This window comes from Dermacentor variabilis, chromosome 3, assembly GCF_050947875.1.
Source record: "Dermacentor variabilis isolate Ectoservices chromosome 3, ASM5094787v1, whole genome shotgun sequence".
Taxonomy (NCBI): domain Eukaryota; kingdom Metazoa; phylum Arthropoda; class Arachnida; order Ixodida; family Ixodidae; genus Dermacentor; species Dermacentor variabilis.
In genome coordinates this window covers 20,066,536-20,081,022 of record NC_134570.1, presented here as the reverse complement: position 1 = coordinate 20,081,022, position 14,487 = coordinate 20,066,536, and the positions used below count along the sequence as shown (strand labels likewise).

At 49.9% G+C, this 14,487-nt stretch overlaps 1 protein-coding gene across 3 annotated transcripts in view; it reads left to right on the top strand.

Annotated features, from left to right (window-relative positions):
- The window catches only part of LOC142575238 (transducin-like enhancer protein 4), a 114,765-nt gene that overhangs the window by 934 nt on the left and 99,344 nt on the right, over positions 1–14,487 (top strand). The window lies entirely within an intron of this gene.

Genomic DNA, 14,487 nt, shown 5'->3' with positions numbered 1-14,487 from the left:
CGGGTCGTAAAGCGCCGCAGCAAAAAGTTACTGCGCTGCACGGCTGATGAGACGAGAGCAGGCGTCGATCCCGTGCCGTTTCTCGCTGCGTCGTGCGAGGCGGGGGGGAAACAGTAATAAAACGCACACCGGCTCAGCGAGAGGAAGGCTTCTCTTCCAACGCACAAAAGACAAGCAACTCCTATGGACGGGCGGGGAACAGCAAGAGAAGAAAGGCTCTTTCAGTCCTCCCGCAGGCTCTCGGCTGCACAAAGACCCCAGCAAGTACAGATAAATGGAAGGGGAGCCGGGAACGTTTTTAACCCCTCCTTTCTTCTGACGCTTTCTCGACGGGAAGCAGCGGCGGCAGAGTAACGAACAAGAAAAGGCAGGGAGGAACACACCCGCAGCGAAGCAAAAACGCGCACGACAGACAAGACGAATGAAAGACAGGCAACACCCACGAAGCCGGTGCAAGACGGTGAAAGCAAACAACGCACAAAGAGCTGCTGGCTGCCTGTGCTGCGGCGTGTGATCAGGAAGCGGAGAGAAAGCAGGCCGGGATACAAGAGAGAAAACGGGCAGGTGAAAAGAAAAAAAAGACACACGCACAAAAGGTTCTCGGAGTGGAGCGGTGTGGTAGTGGGGGGTGGAAGCTCCGCGTGTAGGCACATATCACCCTCGTAGCACCGGAATAATAATAACGCTCTATCTGCGCCGGCAAGAGAGGCACATAAGCAGAGGACCGGCCGGTAGTGCAGCAGCAGCAAAATACGAATGTCCCAAAAGGCAGGAAAACACGACTCGCGTCGACAGCGAGACGCTTTTGCTCTCCTCTCCCCGCACCCGTCTTGCTCTTTACTGCGAGTACTCTCTTCTCTCTAGGCACACTCCTCCCGCCGTTTTTTATCTGCGGCTCGGTTAGTCTCCCCCCCCCCCCCCTCAGCACACTTTTGCGCTTTGTGCGCTTTCCCGCCGTAGTCAATGTCTTCTTTTATCGCCGCTTGTCTTTCTTTCTTGCTGGTATTGGCGCGTATCGCCTATTTACGTGTTTCCTGTTTTTGTACGTGCTTGCTCCTTCCAGCTGTACGCGATGCCTCTCTGCCCTTGCTTCTTTTTCGCTTAAATCCGTCCCGGTTGCGCGCTTCTTTTTAACGGCGTCGAGGAGTGAGAGCAGCGGCCGCGCCGACTCGGATGAAACACTCGCTCGAGCCCCACCTTTGCAAGTTGATCCCGCTGACAGGAGCACGTCAAAGTCACGTGGGGCGAGGAGGGCAGCAGCAGCGTGGAGGTGGGGGCACTCGCCGGCGGCGGCCGTTCCATTTCCATAGACAATCTGTATGCTAGGCAGCGAGCGAGTGTGCTCAGCGTGCGTGCGTTGCGTGTATGCGCCGTGTCTAGTCGCCGGCACAGCGCGCTTTTGCTGCATGTTTGGCTTCTATGAGTGTGTCTCGTTCGCAGTTGCGTTTGCCGTTGCTTTGTTTTGTTAAGCCGCCGCCGCTGGGAAGAAGGGGGCGTCGCTTCGCTCTTCATTCCACCCGAACAACAACATCGTTTTTCTGGGGTGGTTTCCACCCCCCATTCCGCCGCGCTTTCTTTGTTCAGACGTTCCGGCTTCGTTTCTTTCTTTCTTCGACGGCTATTTATTCTGGGCTCTGTGCGTTCGTGTCTGGCCGACGCTTTATTGTTCTCCAGCTTTTCTTGTTTCTTTTTCTCGCTTCCATTCGGAAGGCGTGTTCCCTGGCCGCTCGGCTATGTCTGCCAGCGGCCGCGGGTGGGGAGGGGGTTTTGCGGGGGGGGGGGGACTGACGACATTGTTTGGAGCCATGTATCCCTCTTGCCCACACGCCTTCGCCAACTCCTTCGCCACCTAGCGAACTCGGCAGAGCGGAACGCAAGCCGAAAGAGACGCGACGCGCCGCTGGCGGCGTCTTTCTTCAAGCGAGGCCGCGAGCGCATGGCTCCCTCCACTGTCGTCCCGCCGCCATCTTGAATGATACCGAAAATGCTCGAGATCACTGCGTGCGCGAGATTGATATACTCGCTCGAGAGGGGGGAGCACGCGGCAGCAAAAGAGATACAAAGGGCCCGGACGCAGCGAACAAGGAGCGAGACAGGCTGCATGGTGGTGGTCGCCGGAGCGCGCGGAACGCATTCGCCGAGGTTCGCACTGTTTCGAACCGGGCTTTGGGGTGGGAGGGAGAAGAGAGCGGGCCGCCGTGGCGTATTATCCATTTGGTCCCCTCGGTCGCTTTTGTCGGCTAGATGGGCTGGCTAGATTAGCGCCTGTGTCACGCGCGGTGGGCCCCTCGGGACGGGTACGGTGTCTGGCGCGGGGAGAAGGGGCCTTCTCTTGTTGCCAGGCCGAGGGATTCGTGCGGTCTGCCCTTCGTTGCGGCGTCGACACGCCCCGCCTGTCTGCGAGCGCCGGAAATCCATCCCCACGGGGGAAGACCGGGAGCAGTGGCCAGATGGCGCCACGCGTCGCATCACGCTAAAGCACCGTGGCCCCGCTTTGTCTGCGGTGAGGGGGGGGGAGACAGAGAGACCGGTCTGACGAGCGTCCATGACGGCGAGCGAAAAGACTTGCGGCATAAACCCCACTCCGCGGTAAAGACCTTCGGAGAAGGGAGACGAGGCACGTAGCAGACCGGGCAGCGGGTGACATGACACCGGCGACAGCAGCCCAGTCATTCGGAAGTTGAATTGCGTGCTGCGCAGATAGCGAGCACAGCTCGACGCGATGCTGTGCAGCAATCTACTGTCGGCCATGTTCAGTTATCTTTGTAACAGGCCACATGGACAGGGAGTAGTGTATGCTTCCCAGAGACGTCAAGTATGACTGCCCGACAAGGAGACTTTCGCTGTCGTCTCCGAACAATGTAACATGCGAGTAACCTCGAGGCACGCGCGCCGGGACAAAAAGGCGAAAGAGGTCACTGCGACCAAGATTACATTGCCCTCCCGTTACTCATTTACATGTTGTCAGAAATCGCACTGACATTTAAGGACCCCACGGAAACTGTACGCTCCTTCATGGGAAGAATGTTTCGCCGCAACCGGGCAGTCTTGGTTACCGGCAGGACTCGGAAACTACAGAAATGTGATGACACCGAGATAATCACTCTGCTGGTACCCGCCGTGGTTGCTCAGTGGCTATGATGTTGGGCTGCTGAGCACGAGGTCGCGGGATCGAATCCCGGCCACGGCGGCCGCATTACGATGGGGGCGAAATGTGGGAACACCCGTGTACTTATATTTAGGTGCACGTTAAAGAACCCCAGAAGGTCGAAATTTCCGGAGTCCTCCACTACGGTGCGCATCATAATCAGAAAGTGGTTTTGGCACGTGAAACCCCATCATTTAGTGTTTTTTTTTTTTTTTTTTTGTAAATGATCGCTGTGGTAGGGCACCTTCATACACGCTCAAACGCGCAGGTTGTAGGCGGTTGCATGAAAGCCCTATACCGTGAAACGTTGAGTCGTGCTTTCGACGCAGAGAAATGTTCCTGTAAAGGTCAGAAACGTTTGATTGCGGTTGACCAGTGATAAGCGTGTTTTTTTTTTTTTTTCATTACACACTGTTTTCCGTGTTTCCTCTGCTTGCGTATAAAAAAATTAAATTATTGGGTTTTACGTGCCAAAACCACTTTCTGATTATGAGGCACGTCGCACTGGAGGACTCCGGAAATTTCGACCACCTGGGGTTCTTTAACGTGCATCTAAATACACGGGTGTTTTCGCATTTCGCCCCCATCGAAATGCGGCCGCCGAGGCCGGGATTCGATCCTGCGACCTCGTGCTCAGCAGCCTAACACCACTGCTTGCGTATAGTATATTTTAGAATGTGTAGCTCCGACTTGCGGCTTGGTTTTTCAGACGAAATGGACCGAAATGCTCTTGGTGTGCCTTTTTCCAGTACTCTGGAGCAAGAGGTAAACGCCCTAACGAATCAGCTTCGATGGTGCTGCATGCGTAATGCTTACGACTTGAGACACCCTGCAATGAAGTTTGGCTTAGAGTTACCGTATATGCTACCAAAGGTATATGCTACCTTTCGTAGCATATATAGTAACTCGTTTGGCTTAAAGCCCCTTAAACTTCGTAAAGTAGTGCCACGCTTTGAAGAACGCCGCCTCCTCCTCCAGCGCTCTGGCCGAAGCCGACGCCGCGTCGCTATTCGCCTAATGGCATCACGTGGCCCCTTGCGCCGACTTCGTTTGTTTACAGTCGCGCTTCAGTGCCATCTTTGCTCGAGAAGCGGCGCTTGTTGGCGGCATTCCTTCCGTTCCTATTCTGTGTTGTTTTGATCTTGTGAACGCCTTGAAGGATGTTTTGTTGCAAGTGCGACGTCGCTTCACGTCATTTTCTGTTACCATGACCTGCTGCGCGTTTGGATGCCAATACAGTTTTAGCACAGGCAAGAATATGTTCGCGATACCGTCCGGTAAGCGCAACGCGTTAAGAAGACATGGCTTCACCGAATCGGGAGGGAGAACTTCCGACCAACTTCCTCCGCGCGACTATGTGATGTAAGTTGTGGCTCTCTCAGAGTATTGTATGTGCCAGGCTTGCGTATTGTGCTGCGGGCAATAACGTAGTAGATATTGCACAGTTCACTGTGCATGTTGTCATTTGTACGCACGCTTTAACATGATTTTTACGCAACGTCTGCTTTGCTTATATGCGCACTACGTGGTCGTGTTAGTCATATTCGGTGCGCTTAATCGTTTTGAACACCAACTGGCTTGAGTTCGCGGGCACGCGAGGTTGCGTACGATAACGTGATTACGAAATTTTGAAGATTCAGCGCAGTCCTTTTGATAAAATTTCAGTCTCGATCATGAAAGCGCCTCAGGGGAGCAACTCTCTGCCTTTTGTGGTTACTTACTAGCCTTCTTTAGATAGACTAGCTTTGTTTGCCACATTTGTTCATGTTCCTCGTTGGCGGTCGCCCGGTGGATTTGCGATACAGAGGCACCGATGAAAAGCGTGCGTGCTCTCCCGAAACCGTGTTACGCGGTGCGTTCGTCGTCGAGCGACCGCATCATAGGTAATTGAGACATATGTGCTAATTCGCGTGAGCTTTAAAGTGTGCGAAGCTTAAGATGCGGCGGTGGGGCACTCGCAAAGAAAACGTGCGGTCGCCCGCCCGTTCCCTGGCTGGTTTAGTCGTCGTTCGTGCTTAGTCGTTTGCTCGTTCGTTCGCACGCTCGTTTAGTTCGCGCGCTCATATACTAGTTCGCTTGCTCGTCTATGCCACTATTAGTTTCTACAGTCATTATGCCTAATTGAGGCACGCTTGCTGTGGGACTCTTAGGCTGGTGCGTTTATTTACGCAATGAGACAATAAATGGTGCACACGGACTTGTGACTGCAAAGGCAAATCTGTAATGTATCTATGTGAAAATAAACTGTTAACTTGCAACTCGAATGCCGTTTCATATAATTTTAACCTATGGATAAAACTTCATTTCACTCGCCGCAATTTCGGCCGCGTCATGGCGGGGGGATTCTTTGCGCGATCATGACTTCACTAATAAAGTCATGTCTCGCAAATGTTACTTCGAAGGGAGTGCAACCGTCCTGAATGCATGCACCTCAGTGCAACTCGGTTCGCGACAAGTACGTCACTTAGTAAACGGACGAACCAACGCATGATGAAGTGTTATTCGTGATAAGTCATTAACCTGAAAAAATTACTGAAGGCCACAGTTGTCTTGTTTGAGATTGAGTCAAGCATTGTTATCGCGCTCCCGCTTCGCGCACGAATGCTAAAAACTCGTTTTATTTTCTTGTGTACGCACAGTCCCGACTCGATGATCGGCCGCGGTATTTCTGTCGGCGTTGAGACACGAGAAACATAATAGCACCAGCGCCAACCTCTGAGGCTTTGCGCGCGCTCAGATTGGCAAGCACGCACGTTGGCGGCACTGTAGCTTGTAATACACTTTCGAACCTCCAGAGCAATGATCTCCGTCAGCCTTTGTACGTCATAGCTCATACGCGCCGCGAATTCACATGGTAAGGGCGGCGCGGATTCTTTAGGCTGAGGGCTTGCTGGAAGCCAAGAGGTTGTCATTCGATGGTAAACGTGTTATTTACAACCATTCGCAACAAGATCTTGCGACACGCCCTTGACAAATGTTGCGTACTTAATTGTAGGGCACGCGATACATTCGCAGTCGTCAACGCACAGCGTTAACACTCCTTCAGATACTTTTTTACGAAATAGTTATCAAAAAATGAAACGAAAGCTGCCGTTACCGAAGTTGTACAAGCATCCGACTAGAAATTCTGTGCTGTACACGAAGTTACGCGGCGCTGGAAAGCCAACGTGAACGCCTAAAGAGCACTGCCTTGCTATGCGTGCATTCCCTCTGCGAAAGGTCGTCTGCTGCGCTCGAGCATCGTAGGCGGCGCCATGGTCGAGGAGGGAGCGTGAAAGAGAGGAGAAACGAGGAGGAGTGAAGGCGGAGGAGGAGAGTGGCACTACTTTACGAAGTTTTAGGGGCTTTAGTTTGGCTGTACATGTCGCGCCACCTAGCAGCGGCGGTGAGCACCAACAAGTAGGCCCTCACCGCCATTTCACCGTTGCCCGCACTGCGCTCAGGCCCGCCTGAAAGCGTCCGTTTCCAATTGTTCAATGGATTCACTTCGGCCTCTCGGCAGCTCCTCCGCGTTAAGGATTGTCACAACCGCGAAGAGGTTGTTGGCATCAAATTGTACTGCCTCCCTTCAAAACCGTGGGAAGCAACCCGGCGGTTGCAGTGGATCGTCGCGGTTCGTGTCGTTATTGCGAATTTCTATCAATCGAACTTAAACATAAATGCAAAAAAAGAAGAAAAGGAAAAAGAACTAGCAGGCAGCATCCGTAAAAACGCGTCAACTGATTCCCGAGGTTGTAAATTGGTTTAGATGGTTGTCTAGCTCGTCTCGGTTCAAAAAATAATAATAAATAAACGCAAAGTGGTTGTTACGTTTCAAATCTAGCCTTGTAAGCGCTCCGTACTGGAGCTTTGTGCGCACTGTGCTTTTTGTTGTGCACTAATAAGCCAACATGCAGTTTGTATCTGCGCCAAGATCAAGACGCGATTGCTGGAATCGGGCTCATTCATGCCGATGTTTTCTCGTGCTTTTAATAACCGAACTAAGGATGGAGTGCACCGCAGCACACGTCGAGTATTCGCAAATTATCAATTCTCTCGCGCACGCTAGCGCACATTTGTTCAGTATTCGCGTTGTTTGGTCTCAGCTGATTGCTCTCTATTACGTTAAAGCGGTGATGACCATCACATTGGAGCCCGGACGACGATACCATATTATGCTCGAGGCACTTCGTCAACGGATAAAAAAAAAAGCACTTGCCTGCCAATTCGCCAACACCTCTACAATTGTGAGGTGCAAGGCACGCTCCAAGTAATGAAGCTATACAATGACAGTTGAAAAAGGTCTACGACCGTATTTGCTCACTTGAGTGACATAAAATACCGATTTATTAGCTTACTTCAAGTTCGACGTCGTAAGCATGCTTGCTTTGTTGTGACAAACACTTCGCGACCTGCGGTGGTTGCTTAGTGGCTATAGGGTGCTGGGTTGATAAGAACGAGGTCACGGTATCAAATCCCGGCCACGACGGCTGGCCACGACGGCTGCATTTCGATGGAGGCGAAATGCGAAAACAACCGTGTACTTAGATTTAGGTGCATGTTAAAGAAACCCAGGTGGTCGAAATTTCCGGAGTCCTCCAGTGCGACGTGCCTCATAATCAGATCGTGGTTCTGGCACGTGAAACCTGATATTTTAATTTAAGCACTTCGCTGCGGTGTCCGTGTTGTCTACTTCTTTGACACGATATACGTGGTTGTAGTCGTAAATATGACGTCCTTTCTCAAGCGTCGGTGGTCAAAAATGGTCCCCCTCGATGTCTTCGATTGCCTTATAAAACCACAATTTAGAACGACTGAAACGTTTCAAACAAGCGCCGCAAAAGCATGCCTCTGTAGCAGTGGCCACCTCGGTGTTTCGCGGAACTGACACGGTGGCGCTGACGGCTGAGCCGATCGTAGTGTTCCTGTATATTCTCCCGCGGGAGCATACAGTGTCCCTGTATATACACAGGGACACTAAGCCGATCGCTGCGTCGCCTGACCATTGAAGGCAGCCTGGGTGCGTGTAGTGCAACTCACGCGTAAGGCTGTTCTTGGTGACATTGTTTGTTGGTTTCTTTTGATATGACTAATAAAAATCGGGCGCCTTGGTTTCCTTTCTTCTCGTTCGTGAGGGAAGGGCAGCTTTATTTCGATACCAGGCGAACGCTGAAGCTTCGAACTTGACGACCGTTTGAAGATACCTCGTGGCAATTTCAGAGTGCGTTCTAAAGGTGAACGGTGGTTCATATGTGCGCCAACGTCGGCCGCAAGCTTGTTCACAGATTGCGGTGAAGTTCTGGCACAAAACGCTTTTGTGTTAGAGTGTTGGGGGCGACCTCCACCGCTGGAAAAGCTGGCGCCGCCGTCGGCGTGACGTGGCATGAGGGATCACGCCATGGATCACGCGGACACAGCGGCAGCGTCTGCTCTTTCAGAGGCGCCGAAGCGAACTGGACTAAACGAAAGTTTAAAGTCCCACCTGCGCTGTGGTTCCGATTAAGTGGTGAGGTTTTTCCGCCTTGAGTATCTGCTTGACAACATTTGAAAGCACTATAATAGGTAGTGACTGCTTTTGGAGGCATGCAGCATGGTAGGCTACTGCTCAGTGCCGCCGTGCCGTTGTACGCAACGGAGACTGGTGTCAGCCTTATTCACACGTATATATAACCTCAGGACAAGGAGCTGCGTGAAGCTTGGCTCGCGAAACTTAGAAGAAACGGCAAACAGCCATCGACTACAACTCGGGTATGCAGCAAGCACAGACGCGAGGAAGTATACGGCGTCGGGACTGCGATGTTCGGTGAGTAGCAGAAAACGCGCACTCAGATGCTCACCTGCGCCAGCTGCCTGGCTAACGTCATGACACTTTATTTGGTCTATAAACTTGTTTGTACTAGATTCTAGCAAGCTCACTGGAATGGAAAGGGAGCGGTAAGAAGCACATTAAAAAAAGAAGGCATGGCACATGATCATGTTTGTGTTATGAATTAATGTATTGGACTACGAGAAAGAAGCAGCGGGAAATCGCATGCTGAGGATACCGATAAACATACAGTGTGACGCAAGTTGAGAATTTATAATGAAACTTCCAAGAATTTAGAAAAAAAAAAAGGAAAGATTGAATCGTCGCGACGGCACATCACAGTCGCCGTAGGCGTCAGAGTCTCTATAACGAAATTATTTTTGAACAGCTCTGATAGCGTCCACGCAACAATGGTTGCTTGTGTACTGTCAAATGCTCATATCGACACGGTGCGAAAACGCGCTCGCAGCGCAAGCAAAACATTGTGCGCGGACATGTATGCAGACGCGCAGTCGGTCGCTGCAAACCCGTGCGATCGCTGCATTGAGGCTTCATTCTGTTATGCTGCATTCAGTTATACAGACAGCCCACTATAAGAAAATACTTCACATAGTTTGCTCTCAGCGTTTGCCTACCTTTCACGCAAGAAGCCGGTTCGGGAGACTCCATCGCGGCGATCGCGCGCAGTGGCGTTCACTGTACGCGTATTCGGTACAGTCTGTAAACGATTCTGTGCTTTCAGTTCACCCAAGATTGTTACTTTGACAGTCAAAAGCTTCCCTCGTTTCGAGAGTACTTACAGAAATGTCCAGGAGGGCTTCCGCGTGGTGTTTTTATTGAGCGCCGTAAGCCAAACCTATATGGAGGTGCGCGCCGCGTTATCCCTCATATACTACGCAAGGGCGGCGATTCCGACAGATGGCGACTCCGTAAGTCCTCGCCCCCAATAGATGTATACCCGTTTCTGATGATCGTGCTCTAAATAACACAATTGCTTCTGGCCTTTCCTTTCCTATCCTTCTCTCTCTCTCTCTGTGCATGACGTACTCGAAGTTTACGAGAAGCCCATGTCAATGCTCGAATGCTTTCACTAAGCGGCTTTTCGCCTCGAGGCTTCGCCCAAACATCAAGGCAGGTTGGGGGGAATGTCGATTTTCGAGTGCTTTCCCGGAACGAAGCCTCAGACATACCTCGCCAAGAAAAAAAGAAGAAAAAATATAGAAAAACGGTGATTGCCATAAAACATAATCTTTAAAACCCAGGTCACTGCTCAGCCACGTTGAATGGCGAAAGTGATGATCATCTCAATCACTGGCACACGTCCAAACCTACAATTGGGGATTGTTCAAGAAGTAGGGGATATATAGAACGAAAAGAAAAAAGAGGGAGGAAGTAATGTAATAAAGCTATATAACTGAAAACTTGCATGAACTGAATTATTTAATGGAAGAACAAGAAGCACGCGTAGCTCTGTAACTATCTAAAAAGGATAGATAGATAGATAGATAGATAGATAGATAGATAGATAGATAGATAGATAGATAGATAGATAGATAGATAGATAGATAGATAGATAGATAGATAGATAGATAGATAGATAGATAGATAGATTAGTGGAATTCATACCGTGTTCCAGGCACGGTATGAATACACAGTCGTTTCTTTATGTAGCGCCTCTGCGCAAGCTTGTTAAGTGCGCGTGACTCTTACTTCATTCACCTCTCGAGCCATTAAATATATTCAGCAATCTTTCCGAGCTTAAATGCGAGAATGGAATAGGTAAACGCTTTTCTCCTGCAGTTTCATCAATTAAGAAGAAAAAAAGTACCAGAGTGCACCTATTAAAACGCACGAGGCATATAGCCGCTAATTTGCATACAATGACCCAATAATGCTTGCTCACTGTGCTTGCCACATGCAGAGCACTATGATTCGAAAAAAGACGAGTGCCACAATCTCTTTTTTTGTATGGGTCCCTTGCTCGAAATAGAGAGAGAGAGAAAGAGAGAGAGGAAAGGCAGGGAGGTTAACCAGAGGGGAAGATCCGGTTTGCTACCCTACGCTGGGGAAAGAGGGGAGGGGGAGGTAAAGTGATAACAAAGTAGAGATAAAGAAAGAAAGGAGCACAGATATACAATCACAGTCGGTCACTGTCACCGCATAATGTAACCGCACAGCACAGTATAGCACTTGCAGCACTATGAACCATCTGTTCATGCTACAGCCGCTTGTCCAGTTCTGTTGCCGTTAAAAATTGCAACACTGCCCTCGTCGCCCTCCGCTGCGATGGCTTGTGATGTCGGCATTTTAAAATAAGTTCCTCTGTTAGAGGTCTTAGGTCAAAGCGCGCTATCGCGTTTGAGAGTGATCGTCTCTGTAAATTATAGCGAGAACAGTCACAGAGAAGGTGCTGAAGAATCTCCTCACCACAGTCATCACACGAGGCGTCGTCGGCCCATCCTATTCGCAAAGCAAAAGACTTGGTGAACGCCACCCCTAGCCATATTCGACAAAGCAGGGTAGCTTCGCGACGGCAGAGTCCCGCTGGAATGCAAAGGCGTAGAGAAGAGTCTAGGTTGTGCAGCCGGTTGTTTTGAAAACTTCCTGCATTCCACAAGGAGAACGTGATATCACGGCTGAGCATTCGAAGCTTTCTTGCGGTATCTGTCCTTGATAATGGTATCGGCTCTTCTTCGTCGCCTTGAAGAGCCGACCGAGCAGCGTTATCGGCGTGTTCGTTCCCTATGACGCCGCAGTGACTTGGAAGCCACTGAAATGTCACGTGGTGTCCTTTCTCAGTCAAGGTATGGATTAGTTCTCTAATCTCGAATACCAGCTGTTCGTGTGGTCCACGTCGCAGGGCTGATAGCAAAGACTGCAGTGCTGCCTTCGAGTCACTGAATATTGACCATCTTCGAGGTTGTTCTTGGTTGACGAGACGAAGTGCAGAGCGAAGAGCTGAAAGCTCCGCAGCCATCGCTGTCGGGTGACATGTCTTGAAACTCATCATCATCATCATCATCATCATCATCATCATCATGGTTACGCCCACTGCAGGGCAAAGGCCTCTCCCATACTTCTCCAACAAACCCGGTCATGTACTAATTGTGGCCAGGCCATGCCTGCAAACTTCTTAATCTCATCCGCCCACCTAACTTTCTGCCGCCCCCTGCTACGCTTCCCTTCCCTTGGGATCCAGTCCGTAACCCTTAATGACCATCGGTTATCTTCCCTCCTCATTACATGTCCTGCCCATGCCCATTTCTTTTTCTTGATTTCAACTAAGATGTCATTAACTCGCGTTTGTTCCCTCACCCAATCTGCTCTTTTCTTATCCCTTAACGTTACACCTATCATTCTTCTTTCCATAGCTCGTTGCGTCGTCCTCAATTTAAGTAGAACCCTTTTCGTAAGCCTCCAGGTTTCTGCCCCGTAGGTGAGTACTGGTAAGACACAGATATTATATACTTTTCTCTTGAGGGATAATGGCAACCTGCTGTTCATGATCTGAGAATGCCTGCCAAACGCACCCCAGCCCATTCTTATTCTTCTGATTATTTCCGTCTCATGATCCGGATCCGCCGTCACTACCTACCCTAAGTAGATGTATTGCCTTACGAGTTCCAGTGCCTCGCTGCCTTTTGTAAATTGCTGTTCTCTTCCGAGACTGTTAAGCATTACTTTAGTTTTCTGCAGATTAATTTTTAGACCCACTCTTCTGCTTTGCCTCTCCAGGTCCGTGAGCATGCATTGCAATTGGTCCCCTGAGTTTCTAAGCAAGGCAATATCATCAGCGAATCGCAAGTTACTAAGGTATTCTCCATTAACTTTTATCCCCAATTCTTCCCAATCCAGGTCTCTGAATACCTCCTGTAAACACGCTGTGAATAGCATTGGAGATATCGTATCTCCCTGCCTGACGCCTTTCTTTATTGGGATTTTGTTGCTTGCTTTATGGAGGACTACGGTGGCTGTGGAGCCGCTATAGATATCTTTCAGTATTTTTACATACGGCTCGTCTACACCCTGATTCCGTAATGCCTCTATATGACTGCTGAGGTTTCGACAGAATCAAACGCTTTCTCGTAATCAATGAAAGCTATATATAAGGGTTGGTTATATTCCGCACATTTCTCTATCACCTGATTGATAGTGTGAATATGATCTATTGTTGAGTAGCCTTTACGGAACCCTGCCTGGTCCTTTGCTTGACAGAAGTCTAAGGTGTTCCTGATTCTATTTGCGATTACCTTAGTAAATAGTTTGTAGGCAACGGACAGTAAGCTGATCAGTCTATAATTTTTCAAGTCTTTGGCGTCCCCTTTCTTATGGATTAGGATTATGTTAGCGTTCTTCCAAGATTCCGGTACGCTCGAGGTCATGAGGCATTGCGTATACAGGGTGGCCAGTTTCTCTAGAACAATCTGGCCACCATCCTTCAACAAATCTGTTGTTACCTGATGCTCCCCAGCTACCTTCCCCCTTTGCATATCTCCCAAGGCTTTCTTTACTTCTTCCGGCGTTACCTTTGGGATTTCGAATTCCTCTGGACTAATTTCTCTTCCATTATCGTCGAGGGTGCTACTGGTACTGTATAAATCTCTATAGAAATCCTCAGCCACTTGAACTATCTCATCCATATTAGTAATGATATTGCCGGCTTTGTCTCTTAACGCTGATGGTGGTGGCTTTCGCTGGGAACACCACGGCTCCAGAAGAACACTGGAGAGTTGCCGATCCATCAGTATAAATATGTATGTACGTGGTCGGCGTACCTCTCGTGCAAAAGGAGCAGAGTTGCTTAAGAGCAGGTGATGACAGCTCAGATTTTTTCCTGATTCCTGGTATGGTGAGGTGCACTGCAGGTCGAGCCAAACACCATGGAGGAATCGATGGCTTAGTTGCGGGGGTGAAGTCTGATGGAAGGCAGGTGTAATCATTCAAAATCGTAGAACAAAATGATGCCTGCGGCCTTTCTGACGGTAGTGTTGCCAGATGGTGGGAACGGGCACGAGCAAGTTTGTTGCACGTTAGCGCCTGTGTGTGTCACGTCTCCCTTTCGTCCTTGTCTTTTTCAAGCGCTATAAGCCTCACGATGCCTTACCAACAAGCCCAAATCACTGCTTTACAACAATCTTTATCTCTTTATTTTTATACAACTATTCATTTCTCCCAGTGAAGCCAAATAATTGAAGCAAGACTGACACCTGCCTGCAGGCGGTCGCGGGTACACGTAACGCGCATACTGTATTACAAGTTAGAAATTACCGAACACCAGGCCGTTCCTTTATTACTCAACGTACACAGCGCACATCGCTGGAATAACGCCTGTTCTGCGGGAGCGCGGGCGTACGAGTCAAAGCGAGTCCCATTGTGTCATGCTCGCATCTCTGTCTGGTAGGACGTGTACGTCGTTGCTTCGCGTTCAATAATCGTTGAAAAACACACGCGGCAGCTGAGAGCGAGAGGGAGCAGATGGATTTTAATTGTGCTGCCCAACCCTCCACTCCCCCAGAGCTCTTTGTCGCGACGGGCAGCGCCACCTCTTGGCGAA